We start from the raw sequence: 12,598 nt of genomic DNA, 5'->3' as shown, positions 1-12,598 counted from the left end.
TGCAAGTGCTACCACCCCTGCCCCAGAGAGATGAACCCCATCCCTTGCATACATATCATGTTTGCCATAAAAGTTGTTCCAGTTGTCAATGAATGGGATTGCAAGTTCCTTGCAGTATCTGTCTAGCCAGCAATTTACACCAATTGCCCTAGACAACCATTCATTTCCTACTCCCCTTCTAGGCAAGATGCTACATATGATTGGGATCCCTCCCTTAGACTTAATGAAATCTATAGCTGACCTGTACTTATCTAGCAGCTCTTCTCTCCTACCCTTCCCAATATCATTTCCACCAGCACTGAGACAGATAATGGGCTTGTTCCCATTACCTGACATGATATTATCCAGTCTGTTGACAATGTCCCCAACACCAGCTCCAGGGAAGCACACTCTATCTCTCATCTTCTTATTCCTATTACAAAAAGCACGGTCAACATATCTTACCTGAGAGTCACCAACCACAAGAATGCGCTTACCTTCATTAGCAGGGGCAGTAGTACCCTTACCTTCACTGGCCACTGAAGTACATTCATCCTGGAGAACAGAGAAGCGATTTCCTACCTTCAGATCTTCACTCTTAACTTTCCTTACTCTGATGCGCCTCCCATTACTGTGAACAACTCGCCACTTGTAGCAGGTGCTGGGCTGCACCTCACTGCTGGTACCCGTTGCTACCTCCCCACCTACAGCCTCCTCACAGTGAGAGACAGACTGCACCTCACTGCTAGAAGCCTCATTCCCCACATCTCCAACCACCTCACACTCTCTCCCAGGCCCATTGAGGTGGACCTTCAGCCTCCTAATCTCCTCCTGGAGAAGCAAGACCTCCTCCTTCAACTCTCCAAACTCAGTTTTTAAAACACTGCAGAAGCAAGCCATGCTTTGTAACCGTCCACGCTAATCCCCAAAGCAGCTCAGGGTCTGTGACCTCACGTGACGACTGACCACTGAACACTGACGACTGACCACTGAACACTGACTGCACCTCACTGCTAGAAGCCTCATTCCCCACATCTCCAACCACCTCACACTCTCTCCCAGGCCCATTGAGGTGGACCTTCAGCCTCCTAATCTCCTCCTGGAGAAGCAAGACCTCCTCCTTCAACTCTCCAAACTCAGTTTTTAAAACACTGCAGAAGCAAGCCATGCTTTGTAACCGTCCACGCTAATCCCCAAAGCAGCTCAGGGTCTGTGACCTCACGTGACGACTGACCACTGAACACTGACGACTGACCACTGAAGGCTTGCAGCTTTTCATCTCATCCCCTGCATGCATCAGCCTTACTAGAGATATTAACAATGCAAGGAATTCGCAAGAGCAGGCGAAAGATACACAAACACTGGTCTCTGGCTGCTCTTGCGAATTGCTTGCATTGTTAATATCTCTAGTAAGGCTGATGCATGCAGGGGATGAGATGAAAAGCTGCAAGCCTTCTCCCTGAAAGCTGGCTGCCTTGGATCAAAGTCTAGCGTAAACTGGACTCCAAGGTATTGGTCCAGTGTGGGTAGATTGGTAAAACACTGCGTGCCTTGTTCCAAGGTTCGTAGGTTCGAGTCTCCTTCAGCCAGAGATCAGTGTTTGTGTATATATATATATATATATATATATATATATATATATATATATATATATATATATATATATATATATATATATATATATATATATATATATATATATCGTCATGTAGGGGGGTATTGGATTGTAAAGCATTTTGGGGATTATGTGAGTAAAGGATTGGAGTCAGTAGGCAGAGGATATGCAGGCGCGGTGGTAGGAGAAATGATTAGCGGAGGTAGGTAATGTGAGGTCACTGGTGACTACATCTTTACCTTTCATTACTCTACCCACCACACTACTCACCCTCTCACTACTTGGAATAAAATAATGAATAAAAGCGCAAGTAACGGGGACAGTGAATATTACCATTCTACTCAAACACAGTTTATTATTAAGTCCTTGTACAATAATATATTTGGGAACAGGAGTACATCATTGTAGTTTCAGATGAATGGGGTGGTACATATAAGCAGTGAGACAGGGAATACAATCAATTTGACCAAAATGAATATAACTTACAATATAGTTCAGAGGACAGTTCACCAAAGGAACTAAGCCACAGGTCCCAAGACCTATACAGCACGAGTACTGCTCCAAGCCAGTACTCTGCCCAATGTCTCCAACAGTCTCCTCCAGAGACTTCAGCAGCCTTCTCCCGAGCCCTGCACCCCAGCAGCAGCTCCGCTCGAAGTCTTTCGATCATGCTCTTCCTTGGGCTTATATGGTGGTCCAAGCACCCTCCACAGTGAGGTGTGCAACACGTATACGACCTGACGCCGAGATCTGACGCCATTGACGAACAAAGAAGCTGAAACTTAAGCCGAAAAGGCGTGGCTGCTTAGCCACTTGCCAAGGCAAGGTGACCATATAATTAGGTCTCTCTCGAGACCTCACAAGCCCTCATATATATATATATATATATATATATATATATATATATATATATATATATATATATATATATATATATATATATATATATATATATATATATATATATATATATATATATATATATATATATATATATATATATATATATATGTATGTATAAGATCACAGTAAACAGGTGATTTCAATGAAAATGTGTAACAAGTGTTTAGGTGAACACAAGGGAGGAAAATGCTCACTGAAGAAGTGTTTTAAATGCAAGGATATGCATCATACAGCATTATGCCCAAATACTTTTGCTGAACGGCAGAAGACTTCCACAGAATCAGGAAGTCAACAAACAACAGCATTAAATGTGAGATATAAGTTTAATGCAACAGCTCTCCCGATAGCTCGAGTTGAGTTATCTAATAAATTACACAAAACCAATGTGCTAACACTATTTGATCAAGGCTCACAAAGGTCCTTCATAAGAAGAACAGTGTTGCAGAAACTGAATAAACAACCCTATGCCAAAGTACAGTTAGATACAGCTGGTTTTTTCCACAATTCTGGTAAACAGACATATGACCTAGCCAGAATCACTGTTGGTCTAGGAAACAGGAAAAAGGCAGTAGAAGCTGTGGTAGTAGATGATTTGCCTAAGTCTGCGCAGATCCAGGGATTAAAATGCACTAGTTACGAGAATAACCGCTGATCATGTACCACAGCAAAAATTATCATTACTGGAAGAAATGAATGAACCAGTTGATAAGTTGTGGGATTTAGATGCGATAGGTATTGATGTAAATAAACCAAGCCCACAAAAGTCTCAGACTTATAACCAATATTTGGACACGGTCAAATATAAAAATGGACAGTATTGGGTTAGGTTACCATGGAAATTAAATCCACCACATCTGCCTAGCAATTATCGCATGGCTTTCGGACAGATGAAAGCACAAATACATGAGCTCAGGAAGAATCCAGAGCTACTGACTGTCTATGATAATATCATACAAGAAGAGTTGGGCAATAAATTCATTGAGGAAGTAGTCGAAGATAAGTTGAAGACAGAAGCTCATTATCTCCCGCACCATGGAGTCAGAAAAGATTCCGAAACCACTCCACTACGTGTTGTATATAATTGCAGCGCACGTGCAAATAAAGATGTAGCAAGTCTTAATGACTGTCTGATGACCGGACCCTCACTAACTGAGAAGCTTGGAGACGTGCTTATGAAATTTCGCACAAACCCATATGCCTAAACGGCTGATATTTCCAAAGCTTTCTTAAGAGTAGGACTACAAGAAATAGATAGAGATTATACTCGATTCTTGTGGCCTGAAAATCCACATGATCCTCAAAGTCCTGTGAAAACTTATCGTTTCAAATCAGTATTGTTTGGTGCAACATCCTCTCCATTCTTACTAGAAGCTACTCTAAATACACATTTGAAGAAATCTGAAAGTCCCTTCAAAGAAATCTTAAAGAAAAGTTTCTATGTGGACAATCTTCAAGGTACTGTGAATAAAGAGGAGGATTTGAAATCCTTATACAGAGAAGCTAACAAGGAGATGAAAGAAGAAAATATGCCTCTAAGGATGTGGAATACTAATTCAACACAATTAAGGGAACTTATCAAAGAATATTTCCCTGAAACTGAAATTCCTGATTGCAACAATATGTTGGGACTTAATTGGAACACACAGGAAGATACTTTGAAATCATGCAGTACACTCACTAAACGTAGTTTACTGTCAGAGGTATCACAATGTTTTGATCCTCTAGAACTCGTCTCACCAATTACCATAAAAGGTAAAATGTTTATGCAAGATGCATGGAAACTCAAAATTGGATGGGATGAGAACTTACCTCTAGAAATGAGTCAAGCATGGGATGAAATATCCAGGGAGTTTAAGCAAAGAGATAAGATAAGATTTTGTTCGGATTTTTAACCCCGGAGGGTTAGCCACCCAGAATAACCCAAGAAAGTCAATGCGTCATCAAGGACTGTCTAACATATTTCCATTGGGGTCCTCAATCTTGTCCCCCAGGATGCGACCCACACCAGTCTACTAACACCCAGGTACCTATTTGCTGCTAGGTGAACAGGACAATAGTGTAAGGAAACGTGTCAAAATGTTTCCACCGGCTGGGAATCAAACCCGGGCCCTCCGTGTGTGAAGCGGGAGCTTTAGCCACCAGGCCACCGGGCCACATTAAATTTCCCAGACAAATAGGTCAAGAGGGAAACAAGTACACATTACATGTGTTCTGTGATACGTCATCCAGAGGTTATGACGCTGTAGCTTACATTTAATTACAAAAGATTTTAAATTCTGATTCCAAAAGTGTCTAACACTTATTTTTAGGAAATTTCCTATTGTTGTATAAAAAGAAAATAAGTCTAAGGAAACTCTTAAAAATGAGGGAGATGAGAAATACTGAAGGAAGTACACTAATTACTTCAAAGGCCATGGTAGCACCCTTGAAGGTCAGAACAGTACCACAATTGGAACTGACAGCACTCTATGTAGGTACAAAATTAGCTGTCTATCTCAACAAAGTACTTGATCATCTCACTATTGAAAAAACCTGTGATCTGGGGTGATAATGAAGCAGTTCTCCAGTGGTTAAGAAATAATAAGAGTAAGTTGGTCTATGTACAGAACAGAATAGCAGAAATAAAAGAGATGCAGAGAGATTATCACTTTCTTCACGTCTCTACCCAAGAGAATCCAGCTGACATGTTGTCACGTGGTGTCCCACTCAAGAAATTTGTGGATAATAAATTATGGCTCCACGGACCAAATTGGCTCTCTAATGAAAATAACTGGCCTTAGCAAAAAGCTCACATTATGCCAGAAGAAACAGTTTGCTTGAACACAGCAGAAATAAGTTGTGTAAATACTGCAGACACAACAGAAATAGTCATTGATGGATCTAAATACTCATCTTTGGGTAAACTCTTAAGAGTTACAGCTCTTGTCTTTAAATTCATTAAAGGAATAAAACCTGATTATGAATGTCCTGAACCCATTAAATACTGGATGAAACTAATACAGAAAGATGTTTTCTCTACAGAATATAAATTTCTAGAAACACAAGATAAATCCCCAAAGAAACCTGTCATTATTAATTTTTTAGGACTTTATCTCGACTCAGAAAAGATTATAAGATGTCGAGGAAGAATTCATAATTCTTCACTACCTAAAGAAGCCATACATCCAATACTAATCCCCAAGAATCATTGGCTAACAAAACTGATTGTTCAAAACGCCCACAGTAACGTGTTACATGGTGGGGTAGCTGACACACTTTGTCATATACGACAATCCTTCTGGATACCTCAAGGTAGACAAAGTGTGAAAAAACAAATAAAGAACTGTATTACTTGCCGTCACTATGATATGCGAGTATGTCAGTATCCAGGTCCACCTCCATATCCCTCAGAAAGAATTAGTCATATCACTCCATTTGAGGTGACAGGTGTAGATTACACTGGACCAATAATTTTAACCAAAGCATCTGACAAAGTTCCCATCAAGGTGTACATCTGTTTATTCACTTGTGCTACAACTAGAGCAGTACATCTAGAAGTGCTACAACTAGAGCAGTACATCTAGAAGTAGCCACTGACATGTCTGCTGAAACCTTTATTAAATTATTCAGAAGGTTTGCAGCCAGAAGGGGATGTCCCAGACTGATGATTTCAGATAATGCAACGAACTTTGTTGCTGGTGCTGCTTATATAAGCAAGATCTTTGATCAACCAGAAGTACAACAGATGCTGAATCAACGCAGTTGTCGTTGGAGATACATTCCTCCTAAATCTCCATGGCACGGCGGATTTTATGAAAGAATGATCGGCATTGTAAAACGTTGTTTAAGGAAGACTCTTCATCGTCAGAGAATCGACTCAGAAGAATTCCGTACAGTCGTGACCGAAATAGAAAATAGAGTCAACAACAGACCTCTAACTTATGTTACTGATGACCTGGACAATTTAGAAGTGTTCAAGTCCATCCCATTTACTCCACGGCAGAAGACTCGAACCTGTTCCTCCCATGAATGATAAAGAAATCATAGAGGATCCTACTTATTTCGAACCTGAGCAACTCAGACGTAAATTCAAACACCTTAATAAAGTGATTGAGAGAACACTTCTATGGAGCTGGTGTTACTAAAAATCATAAGTCCTTAAGACCTGGTGACATAGTAATTATTGACAATGATGGTCCGAGGTCCCAATGGCCACTTGGAAAAATTGTGGAAGTTTGGCAAGCAGGGGAAATATCCTGTCAGCTTTTGCTTTGTAGCTGGGGGCAAGTGAAGTGTGGCGAGGGGCATCTTAGATTGCTTTTAACCCTGCCAAGGGACACATTGACTCAGGGATAACGAACAAAGAACATTGATCCGCACGTTTTTGTGCATATGAGAATCTTGAAAGACAAAGAAACAAGAGAGGGAAACCACTCTTACAGACTTGGTGGGAGCAGGAAGTCAAGCAATTTCCTAGGTTAACTCTGACTGGGTAGAAAAGGATGGGGGGTAGAGAGGTAATGATGCACACTCAGTATCCAACAAGCATTCAACCATTTATACTACCTCCACCATTCATTCATAAGAACATAAGAAAGAAGGAGCACTTCAGAAGGCCTACTCGCCCATGCTAAGCAGGTCCAAGTCACTTACTGGCCGAAGCCTGTCAAGTCCAAGTTACATCCACTTAAGAAGGATGGAGCCTCACATCAAATCCACTAGCTCAAGTTAGTCAGGTCCAACTCACATCCACCCATGTAGTTGTCTAATCTACTTTTAAAACTGCACAAGGTTCTAACTTCAATGACAGTACTCGGGAGTTTGTTTCACTCATCCACAACTATTACCAAACCAGTGCTTTCTTATATCCTTTCTGAACCGAAATTTTTCCAGCTTGAAACCATCGCTGCGAGTCCTGTCTTGGTTAGATACTTCAAGCATTTATTTACTTCCCCTATATTTATTCCTGTTTTCCACTAAAAATAATAATAATAATATCTTTATTTACTACAAGTACATATACGTGTACAAGGAATACAGTCCTAGCTGACATCAATGACATACTACTATATAGAAAGCCATTTTTTTGCTGAGCATTTCGGGCAAATTAGGTCAGTTTTATCCCAGGATGCGACCCACATCAGTCGACTAGCACCCAGGTACCCTTAATTACTTATGGGTGAACATAGACAACCGGTGTAAAGAAACACGTCCAATGTTTCCACCCCTTCGCCGGGAGTCGAACCCGTACCCCTCACTGTGTGAAGTGAGAGCTTTTGTCACTTGGCCACGGAGCACCAAATCATATCCTCAATCATATCCCTCTTAATTCTATATCTTTCTAGAGAATGCAGATTCAAAGCCCTCAGTCTATCCTCATAGGAAAGATTTCTGATACACGGGATCAACTTTGTCATCCTCTGTACGTTTTCCAGTGCATTTATATCCATTCTGTAACACGGTAACCAGAACTATGCAGCATGATCTAAGTGAGGCCTAACCAAAGATACACAGAGATGAAGAATAACCTGAGGACTCCTGTTATTTATACTTCTTGATATGAAGCCACTTTTTTGCGAACACTTATGAACTGTTGTCTTGGTTTTAGATTACTGCTAACCAGAACTCCTCAATACTTTTTTTTTCAAATTAGTAATCTTAAGATCTACGATATTTAGTTTATATGTGGCATAGTTATTTTCCTTTTAAACGATAAGAACTTTGCAGTTGTCTGTATTATACTGCATCTGCCACTTCTCTGACCACTACATCAGTCACAATATATACACAATATCATATTCATTACCGTGATCTGCCTCCTCAAACACCTTAGTGAAAAAAGTTAGCAAATTCGTAAGACAGGAACGACCCTTTGTAAAACTGTTCTGAGATTCTTTAATCAATTTATGCATTTCAAAATGGCTACGAATTGCCTCGGCAGTTATTGATTTCATAAATTTTCCCACTATGGAGGTTAGGCATATTGGATTATAGTTTGAAGCTAATGACCTGTCTCCTGCTTTGTAGATAGGAATCACATTAGCCATTTTCCACTTATCAGGCACTATGCCAGTTTGTAGTGATATGTTGAAAAGATTAGCCAAAGGTTTGCTAAGTTCCTCCTTAAGTTCCTTCAAAACCCTTGCAAATAGTTCATCAGGGCCTAGGAATTTGTTAGATTTTTAAATTCTCTGCCTAAGAACCGTGTCACTATTGACCTTAATTGTGCTTAGTTTATTTTCGTCCTCTTCTACATAATTTATTATTTCTGGAATTTTGCTAGTATCTTCCTGCGTGAAAACCAAGAGGAGATAAGTGTTAAAAATTCTACACATTTCTTTACTACTGTCGATGAGCTGTCCCGAGTAACTTTTGAGTGAGCCTATCCTGTCTTTATTCTTACTTCTATATACCTGAAGAAACCTTTCGGGTTAGTCTTCTAATCCCCTGTGATTTTAACCTCATAATCTCTTTTTGCTTTTCTTATTCCTTTTTTTATTTCTCTCTTTAACTGAATATATTGACTTCTTAACTACCCCTCCCCTCTTTTGATACACCTGTACACGTCTTTTTATTTTTGACCACAGAGATGCTTTAATCTGTTGTTTATCCATTTAGGATCATTTTTGTTATTTCCTCTAGTTGGTTCTGTCACAGTTTAAAAAAAAATTCTAAATCGTATCAAGAAAGTCGCTAGACGCAAAATTTCCTCTCAAATTGCTCTAGTCAGTTTGTCTAAAGTTAAAATCTCTTATTAGCACAACATTTTTGTATCTAGATGCCTTACAAATTTCATCCTATAGAAGTTGACTGCACTCGCTGTCAAGGTTTGGGGGCCTGTAAATCAGACCCAAGATTAGTTGTTCACAAACCTCGAGAAGCTAGTAAGTAAGTTTATTCAAGTATACACAAACACAATTACATAGATTATCATACATAGCAGCATATGTGTAGAGAACCTAGGATAACCCAAAAAAGTCAGAGTGACTTATTTCCAATCTGATTTAATATCCAACGCTTCTAATTTTATATCTTGTCTAACGCAACAATATCAATTATCTCTGATATGCATCGCCACTCAACCACGTTCCTGTTGACCCTATCAATGTGGAATAATTTATAGCCTTGTAAGTAGTATTCAGAAGGCATTTCTATGTCTTTCAGGCTGAACCAGGTCTCCGTTATAGCAATAATATCTATATTACTTGCACTTACAATTAATCTTAGCTCAAGTTTCTCATTTCTTACACTCCTACCATTAGTATAGTGAACCTTAAGAGAGCTAGTCACTGGCTGCCCTCTGCTGCCTCTCTTTGTTTGTTGACCAGGTGACCTTTTCCCTAACACCCACCTGATGGTGAGGCAGGTGTGACCCACCTGATGGTAAGGCAGGTGTGACCCACCTGATGGTGAGGCAGGTGTGACCCACCTGACGGTGAGGCAGGTGTGACCCACCTGATGGTGAGGCAGGTGTGACCCACCTGATGGTAAGGCAGGTGTGACCCACCTGATGGTGAGGCAGGTGTGACCCACCTGACGGTGAAGCAGGTGTGACCCACCTGACGATAAGGCAGGTGTGACCCACCTGACGATGAGGCAGGTGTGACACCCACCTGACAGTGAGGTAGGTGTGACCCACCTGATGGTGAGGCAGGTGTGACCCACCTGACGGTGAGGCAGGTGTGACCCACCTGATGGTGAGGCAGGTGTGACCCACCTGATGGTAAGGCAGGTGTGACCCACCTGATGGTGAGGCAGGTGTGACCCACCTGACGGTGAAGCAGGTGTGACCCACCTGACGATAAGGCAGGTGTGACCCACCTGACGATGAGGCAGGTGTGACACCCACCTGACAGTGAGGCAGGTGTGACCCACCTGACGGTGAGGCAGGTGTGATCCACCTGACAGTGAGACAGGTGTGACCCACCTGACGGTGAGGCAGGTGTGATCCACCTGACAGTGAGACAGGTGTGACCCACCTGACGGTGAGGCAGGTGTTACCACCACCTGACAGGACCCAGGGTAATGCTATGGTCAAGGTGACCTCAGTGGTTCATGGTTATCTCTGATCGATGCTATTTGATCCGCCTCTCTCTCTCTCTCTCTCTCTCTCTCTACCTGCTGCACCACTCCCTGATTACCTCTCCAACACCCTCATTACTAGTAACTGCTCTGTCAGGTTATCCCTCACCAACTGTCCTCTAGAATAGACGGATTCAAAATCGACAGAACTCACTCGGGCAATTTATGAGAGCACTGGCGAGGTACTACAAGAATTCGCTCTTGAAGAGAGTCTTAAGGAGAGCAGAAGAGATGCAAGAGTGATGAACTAACCAGTCTTATAACTGGCTGGATGGACGATGATGTGCTGGGGGCTCTTATTTCATAGACGCTCTATAAGACGTAGAATGTCAGTGTTTAAATCAGACGAGTACAGTAAGGTGACGCGTCTGACTGGACATCAGTGGACGGAAGACTGAGCTTCCAGTACTGTGTGTGTTAAGTTATGTACTGAGAGTTGTTACATGTATGCATTAAGAGTTGTTACATGTATGCATTAAGAGTTGTTACATGTGTATGCATTAAGAGTTGTTACATGTATGCATTAAGAGTTGTTACATGTATGCATTAAGAGTTGTTACATGTTGCTGATGTACAAAATGTAACAGAGAACCTTCACAACACACATAACTGCTATAAAACACCTCAATTACTGGGAACGCTTGAAGTTCTTCGACATGTACTCCCTAGAACACAGGAGGGAGAGATACATGATTATATACACTTCGAAAATCCAAGAGAGATTAGTACCAAACTTGCACACGAAAATCACTCCCTGTGAAAGCAAAGGACTCGGCAGACAATGCAACATCCCCCCCCCCCAATGAAAAGCAGGGGTGCCACTAGCACGATAAGACGCAACACAATAAGTGTCTGGGGTCCAAGGCTGTTCAACTGCCTCCCAGCATACATAAGAGAGATTACCAATAGACCCCTGGCTGTCTTCAAGAAGGCACTGGATAGGCACCTAAAGTCAGTACCTGGCCAGCAGGGATGTGGCTCGTACGTCGGGTTGCGTGCGGTCAGCAGTAACAGCCTCGTTAATCAGGCCTTGATCCACCATGAGGCCTGGCCACAGACCGGGCCACGGGGGCGTTGACCCCCGAAACCTTCTCCAGGTATGCATATACTAAAAGTTGTTACATGTTTGGAAACACTGGTCACAGACCGGGCCGCGGGGGCGTTGACCCCCGAAACTCTCTCCAGGTAAACTGGACTAATGACTAACAATTTGTAAAACTGAGGGAAGTGATTTAGCCAAAAGTAACACATGAAAGATAAAGTAACACATGTAAGATAAAGTAACACATGAAAGATAAAGTAACACATGAAAGATAAAGTAACACATGTAAGATAAAGTAACACATGTAAGATAAAGTAACACATGAAAGATAAAGTAACACATGAAAGATAAAGTAACACATGTAAGATAAAGTAACACATGAAAGATAAAGTAACACATGAAAGATAAAGTAACACATGAAAGATAAAGTAACACATGTAAGATAAAGTAACACATGAAAGATAAAGTAACACATGAAAGATAAAGTAACACATGAAAGATAAAGTAACACATGAAAGATAAAGTAACACATGAAAGATAAAGTAACACATGAAAGATAAAGCAACACATGAAAGATAAAGTAACACATGTAAGATAAAGTAACACATGAAAGATAAAGCAACACATGAAAGATAAAGTAACACATGAAAGATAAAGTAACACATGAAAGATAAAGTAACACATGTAAGATAAAGTAACACATGGAAGATAAAGTAACACATGAAAGATAAAGTAACACATGAAAGATAAAGTAACACATGAAAGATAAAGTAACACATGAAAGATAAAGTAACACATGAAAGATAAAGTAACACATGAAAGATAAAGCAACACATGAAAGATAAAGTAACACATGTAAGATAAAGTAACACATGGAAGATAAAGTAACACATGAAAGATAAAGTAACACATGAAAGATAAAGTAACACATGAAAGATAAGGACGGATACAATTCTCGAGAAAGCTTAATAATCTTTAAGATAGTTTGACAATCATTA

This window comes from Cherax quadricarinatus, chromosome 3 (assembly GCF_038502225.1).
Source record: "Cherax quadricarinatus isolate ZL_2023a chromosome 3, ASM3850222v1, whole genome shotgun sequence".
NCBI classification, from domain to species: domain Eukaryota; kingdom Metazoa; phylum Arthropoda; class Malacostraca; order Decapoda; family Parastacidae; genus Cherax; species Cherax quadricarinatus.
This window is presented reverse-complemented; position numbering follows the sequence as displayed.